The sequence below is a fragment of the Schistocerca cancellata genome, chromosome 5 (genome assembly GCF_023864275.1).
Source record: "Schistocerca cancellata isolate TAMUIC-IGC-003103 chromosome 5, iqSchCanc2.1, whole genome shotgun sequence".
Classification (NCBI taxonomy): domain Eukaryota; kingdom Metazoa; phylum Arthropoda; class Insecta; order Orthoptera; family Acrididae; genus Schistocerca; species Schistocerca cancellata.
Window position 1 is genome coordinate 548,457,966 of NC_064630.1, and position 12,192 is coordinate 548,470,157.

A 12,192-nucleotide genomic window follows, 5' to 3' on the forward strand; every position below is an offset into this window, starting at 1 on the left:
AGTAAAGCTAGGAAAGCGGATCGTTAGTTCTGCTTGAGTAGCTCGTTTGGTAGAACACTTGTCTGTGAAAAGCAAATATACCATGTTCGAGTCCCGGTCCGGCACACAGTTTCAAATCAGCGCATATTCTGCTGTAGAGTGAAAATTCGATCTGGACTTTGTTTGCAGGCACATGGCTGCAGCCCTGGCACACACTGAAATCCCCACGCCTGATACTGTAAGTGCTTCCAGCACATAATCGTCTTGGGGTTGAAGCTCTTTTTTTTCGTGTTTGCTTTAACAATACGTATGTTTTTGGATAGGGTCCGCCTAGGTTAGCAGAACCAAACAAATTGCAACCCCTTTGTTAAAGCGGACAACTGCGTGGTAATTCGTTGTAGCCAACAGACTAAATGCTGAAGCTGTGTCAGGCCAAGCCAAATGAAATCCTTAGCCGGTTTAACAACGGGCAGCGCTATTTTGTTTTTGGCTTATATGGCGGCATGCTACAGTACCGATGCACGGATGTTTCCGTAGATACCGGGGCTGCGAAAATGTACATACCAACAGACCAAACATTAACTACGTAACTTATATTTACAAGATGATGATTACAACAATTTTATGACTACTTCTCTTAAAACGAAATACTATCAAAAGAAAGGCTTTTTAGATGTTCAGTGAAATGTTGATAAGACTTCACAGTGTTGAAAAGATTAGCAGTTTGCAATAATCGCTCAGAAGTCAAATTGCACGCATCACAAAACGAAAATACTTAGTATCCTTTGACTAAAATGTCAGTGAGTCACAACTGGAATCAGCTAACTCATACAAACACCTGGATGCAATAATATGTGAGAATATGAAATGGAATAATCGCAGAGGCTTAATAGTAGGTAAATCAGATCACAGACTTCGGTTTACTGGTAGGACACATGGAAAATGTAATCAGTCTGTAAAGTCTCTGCTAGTGCGACAAGGCAGAAGAATGTGGGAATGAGTCGTGCAAGTTGAACTACATCCCAAAGAGGGATTTTTCTGACAGTTTTACCTTATTACATGAACGTTCTATGCCCTGTACTCTAGTGGTGGCAGACTAAGTAGAACACTTTATGCACTAAAACCCCCATCTTAACATTTCTGTTTTCTATTAACCCATTCTCGAAACTTTTTAGACTGATGGGTACCATATCGAAGCGTTACATGCGGAAGTAACATAATGCATCTCTGAATATGGATATTTTTATTATTTATTATAAGAACATAGACTCCTATAGACATATTGTCAACTTTTATGACAGCATGAAATGTAAAAGAAGGTCGTATAAACGCTTCCTAGATGACGGTGTGCGCGGTATAACTTTGTAATACTCATGTCATTCGCTTATTTGGTCGTGTCACTTGCGCAAAAATTTCCGCTTTTGCATAAGGTATGGCTTTCTTTCTGCTTAACTCGTCTGAGTTTGAAAGGTTTGAATAATCTACTACTGCGTTCCGTAATCTGTACTGTTAGAGCGTGAGCACTGACACATACACGGCTTGTTTAAGTGGTCGAAATATGTAGTGATTCTGACAGAAATTTGAGAGACTCTGTTAGAGTATCTTCAATGGAGTCCTAAACCAAAAAGTGTTCCAGATAACGTTTTAGGATTCTTCAACACATCGGGTCCTAGCGGTTCTCTTCCCACTGTACCTGTCAGAACAGAACAGCAAGGCCAAAACATGTATATACGATGGCTGTTCAATAAGGAATGATCATAATTTTTTTTGACGACGTACCTTTAATCATCCTCATAATTTTATTGATCCTTCTCAAAGTAGTCTCCCATGAATGCGATGCACTTGTCCCAGCGTTTCTGCCAGTCTTCAAATACATGCAGGAGACCATTTTTTGAGAGGTCCTTCAAAATCGCCTTCACCACTGCTTCTGATGACTGATAATGCCTCCCACGAGGGCGTGTAGAAAAAAGTCACGTGGGGCTAAATCCGGACGGAGGTTGAGGGATGCACTTCATTTCGATTTTTGCAAGATATTCAGCAACAACATTGGCAATATGTGGCCGGGCATTATCGTAGCGCAGCATCCAGTCTGCTTCAATGAAATGTGGTCTTTTGCGCCTGATCTGGACTTGCAATGTTTTCAGGACATCCCTGTAGTATTGTCCAGTTACTGATGAGTGTGCCGGTACAACATGCTGATAACCCATTCCATGAATATCAAAGAATGAGATGACCATAACTTTCCCAGCAGAAGCAACCACTTTCGCTTTTTGGGGGGTTGGTGATGAAGGAGATTTCCACACTGAGCTTCGCTGTTTGCTCTCAGGATCATAATGATGTAGCCAAGTTTCATCAGCAGTTATTACATTTGAAAGAAACTCCGGATCTTCCTCTAACATCAACTTTAACTGTATGCAGACCTGCTCGAGCATGTCCTTTTGTTCGGGAATCAACGGTCTTGGAACCCATCCCGCACAGACACATGTCACGTGTAATTTTTCTGTCACTAAAGTGTAAGTAGCACCCAATGAAATGTTCAGTATTTCCGAAAGTGATCTTAAGGTAAGTCGTCAATCCTCTCTCAGGATGACAGCAGCAGTGTTGGTGTTTTCCTCCGTAAGAGCAGTAACTGGAGCACTAGGTCCATTTCCTTTGAAATTGATTGTCTCCCCTCTTTCAACATTTTAAACCACCTTCAAGCTGTGTTGTAGGAAAGAACAGACTTTCCATAGGCCTCCCGTAACATTGTATAGGCCTCAGCTGAAGATTTGTTGAGACGAAAGCAGAATTTCAAAGCCGCATATTGTTCCTCACGTGTTACTTCCATTGCAGCGGTAGGCAATACTGAACATGTCTGACCTTGACTGCCTCTCAAAGGCGGGAACCAGGAGTCCCAACGATGAAATATTAATGCAGCAAAGTTAATTACGTAAAAGCAACAATAACTAGCCATACGGTGTACCCGCGTCACTGACAGAAACCTAGGCTGCCGAACCCAATTACGTAGCCTCAGTAATTGCAAATTTTGAGACGCAGGCACCTCCTAAGTCAATATAATTAACAGAGTGATGATGTCTGCAATGTCCGAAGGTATCTCTAAATCGGCACCCGGCCGAAAGGCTCTTATCTGGCGTTCGAAGACGTCTGGCAGGAAGGTCGGCTAAAACCCAAACATCTAGGTACTGCGTGATGACAGGGGTCCGGCCACACTACAGAAGAAACAGGTTACCGCTCCACCTAAGGAAACTCCATCGACTCACATAGTTTAAGATATCCTGTTGACGAACAACTAAGGCCAGGATCGACCCAGGAATAGCAAACAACAGCCACAATCAAGGAACCAACTGGTGGTGAAATAGATCAGCTAAGAAATCTCAATGATCGCAACAGACCTATAGGTATCAAAAAGAAAATAACAGTTAACACATCAAAATCCAAAGCTTAAGCAAGTTCACGAATCGAGGCTGAGGCTTGGCTGGTTCCAAAGGCAGTCCAGAATTCAGCAGAACGAAACTGGCTTCAACTCTCTCCCAGTGTGCCACGTCCCAGAGCTGGCTGGCCAGGCTACGCACGAAGAAGGCACTCGAAGTCAGCCACGGGTTCAAATCGGCCCACAGATATTGTATGCCCAGCAACCACTTGCCGGGCTCCGTGCCCAACACGCTTGCACCAAGTACTCGCCTTAATCGCCGGGCAAACCCCTCACACCGTCCTCCTCGCTCCGTCACAACTCCCCAACTCGCCACGCCCCAACGCACCCTGACCCCCATCAAAAACCTCGAGCAAAGATATTAGTGGCTGCAAACCAGAGGGACATCACACGACAGATTGAGCTAGTGACGCCAAGAATTCGAAAGGCGACGCCAGCAACCCTGCCACAGCAGGGAAGTGTTTCAGACAAACTTTCTGTAGGCCAGTAGGGGCGCAAGGTAATCGCAAAAAATTCGCCCTACATGGCGCTGCAGTTGGTGAAAATGGGGTCAATATTACTTTCTTACATTGTGGACCTCCACCCTTTATTGAATGTCATACTATGTGTTATGGCTTCTGCACCACTTGTTAGCAGCAGACACAGTGGCTGCGCCAAATACTGAGACGGCGTGGAGTTTTACAACTATTTATTGAACTTTCTTTACAATTTCTCCCTTGTCGTCGCTGCTCAGCCCTGCGGATTCCTCGGCCTGGCTGCTGCTGTGTAGATTCTCCGACAATGCGCACAACGTGCGCCACTGATCGCACTCGGGAGCCTCAGGCCACCAGTGCTCCGCTGAAGCCAGGATGCCCTGTGGTTGAGAAGAACCCGTCGCCGTGAGGTCAGCTGCCGACGCCTGCTGCACCGGCAGCTGGGAAGCCGTCAGTCGCGATGTCCGCGAGGTCCCGTCATGGACGGACCACGCGCCGTGGGGCCGGGTTTCCGTGAAGTCCTGGCGTCAGTCCCTGGCGGCGCCTGTGAGCAAGACCGCGCTGTGGCCGGTCCTGCTGGGAGTTCTCGCTGTAATTAGTCAGCCATGGTGCCGACCAAACTCGGGCCGAACCCCAGACTGAAGTTGACATCTGGCGGCGAACGGATGACTCCTGCGAGCTGGAACAGACTTCCGGAATCGTTACTTACGAAGACTGAACATTCGGACACAGACCACGTCCGTCCTCAGATCCGAACTGCTTCCTAATGGCTTCTGTCTGTTGCTGCCTGCGATCCACTATTTATATCCGGCAGGAGGACGTTTTTTACTCTCAATGGTAGCTTTTTCTTATTACTCCCGCAGTATATTGCAACGTAACTTAGCAAGCTGGCCTCACTTCCCTGTACTCAGCGCTCTCCAGGCTTCCCTCGGTGCTCGGTCTCTGTGCATCCGTAAGTCAGTCTGTTGGTAGACTGATGCTGTCAGCAAGGCTATCTGTGCGTGCTTACTCCGCAACGCCTCGGTCGTCGGCGTGCCTCTGTTTCGCCATTCTCCACTGCGTGAAGCAACGCTTACTACATATGGCCGCAACACATGCTTAAAAATTAAGTAACTTTTGCCTGAAAGTTGCTTTCATTACCCTACTGCGTGACACTATGATTGATGTAAATGGGGTGAACTGTATTCTTTTACAAACCCCTATTTTATTTGCATGCGATGATTGCACATAAAAATAAATCCATAAAACAGACATTAATGGAGCTGTCAAAGACAGTAAAGGACTTCGACAAGCTGTTGAACGGAACGAGTAAAGTTTTGAAAAGATGTTATAAAATGGACATCAACAAAAGCAAAACAAGGGAAATGGAATACAGTTGAGTTAAAGCGGGCGATGTTGAGGGAATCATATTAGGAATTGAGACACTACAGGTAATAGATCAGTTTTGACATTTGGACAGCAAAATAACTAATGATGGCCGAAGTAGAGAGAATGCAAAATGTCGATTGGCTCTGCAGCAGGAAACCCCAACATGTTGCCACGTTAACCCAACGACATCGCCAATTACGACTACAGTGGGCAAGGGATCGCCGAGATTTGACCGTGAATCATCAGAAACGTGTCCTGTAGTCGGACGATTCACGTTTCTGGCTACCCGAGATATATGATCGGTCAGGACATGCCGTCAGACAGCCGATGACTACTCGAAACGTACGCTGCACCATAGACGCAGGCCGTAGGTCATTATTATGCTACGGGTTTCGATGGGCCCTGTGGTGGTAATGACACTGTGATAGCTGTTGACTTCGGACCACATTTATTGCGCCATCTTGTTGTCTTCTCCGATGGTGATAGCGTGTTCCAGTAGGATAACTGTCCAGGTCATAAGAGCAGAATAGTGCTGCAGATGTTTGAGTGGCATGATAGCGAAGTCATGTAGGTGTGTTGGTCACAAAAATAGCTTGATCTGATCCTGATGGATCATGTCGAGGAAGCTCTTGGACGTCAGATTCGCGATAGCATGCCACCAGTCCGTAATTTACAGAAACTACGTGACCCTTGCGTGACATCTGGTGACACATATCTCCGGAAACCTATCACTGTCGGATCTATGCCACACAGACACTGCTCTAGAGCGTTTCAAAGTGGGACCTTGACGCGATTAAGGAAGTGCTCATGATGCCAGATCTCTATAATATCTTTTCTTCCAGGAGTGCTAGTCCCGCAAGTTTCGCAGGAGAACGTGGAGTACGGAATATAGGAGATGAGCCACTGGCGCAAGTACAGTTGTGAAGACGTGCCGTACGTCGTGTCTGGGTAGCTCAGCCAGTAGCGCACTTGTTCCCGAGTTCGAGTGTCAGTCCAGTACACAGTTTTAATCTGCCAGGAAGCTTCAGTCTCATAGTTCCACAAAATTTCGGGAGAACTGCCGGATGTTTGTAACTTCCTGCCACAATATTTCGGAGCAGAGTCTTCTGGCCATCTTCAGGTGATACTGGCGAAAACTCCCTGAGCTCTGGTATTTAAGGCACCGCCGGCACATGCGTGGTGGATTCACTTGGCGTTGAGCGTACGCTACTTGAGCGCGTTCGATTCTGCTGCGCCGCGCGCCCTCCGTGGTGAAAACTCGCCGCATCGATATCAATTCGATTGTCTTCCCGCGATTCCATCACAGAACTACGCCGACTACAGTGGCCAGTCTTTTTATGGAAGATTTTGAGGAGCGAGCATTCGCCTCAGCCACTTTTAAACCAACAGTATTATGGAGATATGTTGATGATACTTTTATACACTCCTGGAAATTGAAATAAGAACACCGTGAATTCATTGTCCCAGGAAGGGGAAACTTTATTGACACATTCCTGGGGTCAGATACATCACATGATCACACTGACAGAACCACAGGCACATAGACACAGGCAACAGAGCATGCACAATGTCGGCACTAGTACAGTGTATATCCACCTTTCGCAGCAATGCAGGCTGCTATTCTCCCATGGAGACGATCGTAGAGATGCTGGATGTAGTCCTGTGGAACGGCTTGCCATGCCATTTCCACCTGGCGCCTCAGTTGGACCAGCGTTCGTGCTGGACGTGCAGACCGCGTGAACGACGCTTCATCCAGTCCCAAACATGCTCAATGGGGGACAGATCCGGGGATCTTGCTGGCCAGGGTAGTTGACTTACACCTTCTAGAGCACGTTGGGTGGCACAGGATACATGCGGACGTGCATTGTCCTGTTGGAACAGCAAGTTCCCTTGCCGGTCTAGGAATGGTAGAACGATGGGTTCGATGACGATTTGGATGTACCGTGCACTATTCAGTGTCCCCTCGACGATCACCAGTGGTGTACGGCCAGTGTAGGAGATCGCTCCCCACACCATGATGCCGGGTGTTGGCCCTGTGTGCCTCGGTCGTATGCAGTCCTGATTGTGGCGCTCACCTGCACGGCGCCAAACACGCATACGACCATCATTGGCACCAAGGCAGAAGCGACTCTCATCGCTGAAGACGACACGTCTCCATTCGTCCCTCCATTCACGCCTGTCGCGACACCACTGGCGGCGGGCTGCACGATGTTGGGGCGTGAGCGGAAGACGGCCTAACGGTGTGCGGGACCGTAGCCCAGCTTCATGGAGACGGTTGCGAATGGTCCTCGCCGATACCCCAGGAGCAACAGTGTCCCTAATTTGCTGGGAAGTGGCGGTGCGGTCCCCTACGGCACTGCGTAGGATCCTACGGTCTTGGCGTGCATCCGTGCGTCGCTGCGGTCCGGTCCCAGGTCGACGGGCACGTGCACCTTCCGCCGACCACTGGCGACAACATCGATGTACTGTGGAGACCTCACGCCCCACGTGTTGAGCAATTTGGCGGTACGTCCACCCGGCCTCCCGCATGCCCACTAAACGCCCTCGCTCAAAGTCCGTCAACTGCACATACGGTTCACGTCGCGGATGCTACCAGTGTTAAAGACTGCGATGGAGCTCCGTATGCCACGGCAAACTGGCTGACACTGACGGCGGCGGTGAACAAATGCTGCGCAGCTAGCGCCATTCGACGGCCAACACCGCGGTTCCTGGTGTGTCCGCTGTGCCGCGCGTGTGATCATTGCTTGTACAGCCCTCTCGCAGTGTCCGGAGCAAGTATGGTGGGTCTGACACACCGGTGTCAATGTGTTCTTTTTTCCATTTCCAGGAGTGTAGTTTGGCCTCATGGTTAGGATCGTCTGCGAGAGTTCCTACGTCTGAACTCCATACACGAGAACATAAAATTCACTATGGAGTTGGAGAAGGAGGGTTGCCTGCCGTTTTTAGACGCCTTGGTGCGACGTAAGAGAGATGGCACAGTTGGTCATTCATTATATAGAAAGCCCTGTCACACAGACCTTTACTTGCACTCACTAGCTGTCAAAAATGGTTTAAATGGCTCAACATCTGAGGTCATCAGTCCCCTAGAACGTAGAACTACTTCAACCTAACTAACCGAAGGACATCACACACATCCATGCCCGAGGCAGGATTCGAACCTGCGACCGTAGCGGTCGCGCGGTTCCGGACTGAAGCGCCTAGAACCGCTCGGCCACTGCGGCCGGCACACTAGTTGTCACCATCCGGCACAAACGATGGGTGTTTGAAGACATTGATTCACCAAGCCTACGTCATCTCTGAAAACGATAGTTTGCAAACGGAACTAGAACACCTGCAGACTGTATTTCTGAAGAATGCGTATTCGTCCCAGTAAGTGGAGAGAGCGCTGCAGACCTGTAAACAACGGAGCAAAGAAGAGGAAGAGGTCTTTAAAACGACTGCCTATTTACCATATATTGGTAATATTTCAGAGCAAACAGGAAGAATACTAAGAAAATATAAAGTGAAAGCAATCTTTCGCTCTCCTGCAAAAATTTCGTCGCTGTTGGGATCTGTCAAAGACGATCTAGAGCTGCGCAAGGCAGCTGTTTACAGGATCCCGTGTGAATGTGGCAAATCTTATATACGCCAAACGACGCGAACTGTGCAGGATAGCATTGTAGAACATCAGTGGCTTACTCGCCTTCTTCAGCCTCGTAAGTCTGCCGTCACCGAACACTGTATTTCCACTGGTCATGTTATGAGTTACAATGAGACAAAAATTGTGGCCCATATTTCTAACTTTTGGAGTTCTATTATTAATACCTCCGTGGAAATACAGCTGTCTGACAGTGTGTCTCTTATTAATCGTGACGGCGGTTTCCAACTGAATTCGGCATGGAATCCAGTCGTCGAAAAACTTCGTGTCCTCCGTAGTCCGCGTAGTTCTGTGATGGAACCGCGGGAAGACAATCGAATTGACATCGATGCGGCGAGTTTTCACCACGGAGGGCGCGCGTTGCAGCAGAATAGAACGCGCTCAAATAAGGCACGCGCAATGCCAAGTGAATCCACCTCGCATGTGCCGGCGGGGCCTTAAATACCAGAGCTCAGGGAGTTTTCGTCAGTATCACCTGAAGATGGCCCGAAAACTCTGCACCGAAATATTGTGGCAGGAAGTTACAAACATCCGGCAGTTCTCACGAAATTTTGTGGAACAATATGTACGCCGGGAAAGTTTTAAATTTCAGTCTCATTATGTTTCGGCACATCAGTGTGTACTTAAGGTAAGAACGACTAGTAAGCAGCAAGATTACTTCAGATATTTCTGTTTTGATGGATTTCCTTGTCGTTTAGTGGCTTGTTTCTTGTTCCGTGTATTGTGTCACACAGACTGCTAGGCTGTTGTCCACAATGGACAAAAGTCTTAGAATAACTTACAACAAAGATTATCGACATCGTGGAGTGTAACATCCGCAGTCTGCAGAACGGAGCAGTTAATGCACCTGGAAGTCCCCGCCCTCGAGTGACCTGTCCAATAGTGTTGTAGAACAGTAATGTCGATTGTCACATGACTTATGAACCACAATAAATAGGGCAGCTCACTTCGGAAACTAGCGGTTAAAACTCTCAGAAGAAGAACACTGCAAGATAGTAACGTCAGAACGTAAATTATTTGTTTCGTTTTATGGCATGACGATTTTAATATATTATTTTTATTGGTTAGCTAAATAAAAATATTCTTTATTTATTTATTATTATAAATAAATATTCTTTATATGTGCTTTTATTTTAATTATTGGTTTAGTTATTGGTTTTAGTTGGTTTAGCTTAGTTCTTTATTTCCTTTTATCTTTACTCTCCTGAAAAATATAAATATTTCGTTTGAGATACCACAGGAGAGGAAGAGATGTACTTCGCAGTGGCGATCTCGCGGAAATTCCTCGTCGTTATCTGCGCCACCTGAAATCTCTAAAACCTTTACTCGCTACGCAGATCATTCGGCACAACTGCGTGCTACGTTGTGTGATGAGTCTGGATGATAGGTCTAACAATTTAGCAAGTTAAAGTTTATTAATTCGGAGATAATCTTTCGACGAATTCTGACCGTGGAAAATGCAGGTTCGCACTATAGTTCCAAACTTCATTTCCGAGCGATCTACGTCTTGTAATACCTGTACCGTAACAATTAACTAATTTCGGCATGGAATACTTGATGTTAGTTACTGGATTTCATTTTGTGCAAAAAAACTATTTGAACAAATGGCTCTGAGCACTACGGGACTCAACTGCTGTGGTCATAAGTCCCCTAGAACTTAGAACTACTTAAACCTAACTAACCTAAGGACAGCACACAACACCCAGCCATCACGAGGCAGAGAAAATCCCTGACACCGCCGGGAATCGAACACGGGAACCCGGGCGTGGGAGGCGAGAACGCTACCGCACGACCACGAGATGCGGGCAACTATTTGAACATTTACTATATACTGTAATGGCGTCTCACAACAATACAATCTCTCTCGTCCTCTCACACCTCCGATCTCTCCATTTCCTTTTCAAAGGGTCCTTAAAACAAAATCTTTGGTTCGGTAAGACAGAGAGATGCGTTCGTTGCACGGAAACCCCGATTCTCGCAGTCGGTATATGCCGTTCAGCACCATATAAATCCGTCGCACCCATCACCAACCAACTGTAACTGTAAGATTTATACTTCGTTCATCGGTTGTCGTTATTATTTTCAATCTGTTGTTACATTTGGCATAATTTGTGTTCAAAGACGCGAGCAAATAACTAAGGTGAATGTCCCATTCCATTATGACTATTGGCGACGCTGGATCCGTCCGGTGGCCACGCGGGCATGTGACGTGGAGACAAATGTATGCAAGCGGAGCAGACACGGACGGGAAATCACCATAGCGAAAATATGGCTGCAGATTGGGAAATCTATAGAGATAAGCAGCTTTGACAAAGGCCAGATTATTATTATTCAGAACCTGTGTACGAGTATCTCGTAGCAGACGAAGCTGGTCGAATGTCCATGTCCCACTATCATGAGCATCTACGAAAGGTGGCAAACGAACAGTGAAACTACCACTGGGCGCTTATGCCTGCTCTTACAGACAGATGGTGACCTGTGGCATCTCTGCCGAAAGAGCATAGTGCTGGTGCAAGCACAGTTGTTTCGGAGCACACCGTTCATCGTACACTGTTGAACATGGAGCTTCGCAGCAGACTACGCTTGCGTGTTCACATGTTGACCCAACAACATCGTCAGCTACGATTGCAGTGGGAACAGGACCAAAGGGATTCGACCGTCGATGAATGGAATCGAATCGGCTCTTCGGTGAATCACATTTTTGCTACACTAGCTCGATTGTCGTCTCCACAAACGTCGTCAGCGAGGTGAACGGCGGCTCGAAACGTGCAGCGCGCCTCGGACCCTGGCTAGTGGGAGCAGTATTATGCTGTGGGAGACATTCTTGTGCGCTTGCATGGGACGAGTGGTAGCAAACGAAGACACGCTGACAGCTGCGAACCACCTGCATCCATTCATGCTTGATGTCTTCCCTGAAGGTGACATCGTCTCACAGTAGTATAATTGTCCGTGTCTCTGAGCTAGAACCGTGCTACAGTGGTTTGAGAAGCATTATAGTGAACTCACGTTCATGTATCGGCGACAGAATTCACCTGATGTAAACCCTATGGACCCGATTTGGATCGCTGTCGGGCGCCATCACTGCGTACGCAAATCAGTATTTCGTTATTTACGCGAATACATGACCTGTGCGTAGACATCTAATGCCATATACCTTCACAAACCTATCAACAACCTGTCGGGTCCCTGATACGCAGAATTAGTGACGTATTTCGTTCCGAAGAAGGGCAACCAAGCTATTAAGCAGGTGGAATTTTTCGTCATTCTGTTAGTCAGTGTGTTACCAGTAGAAATTGACACACACA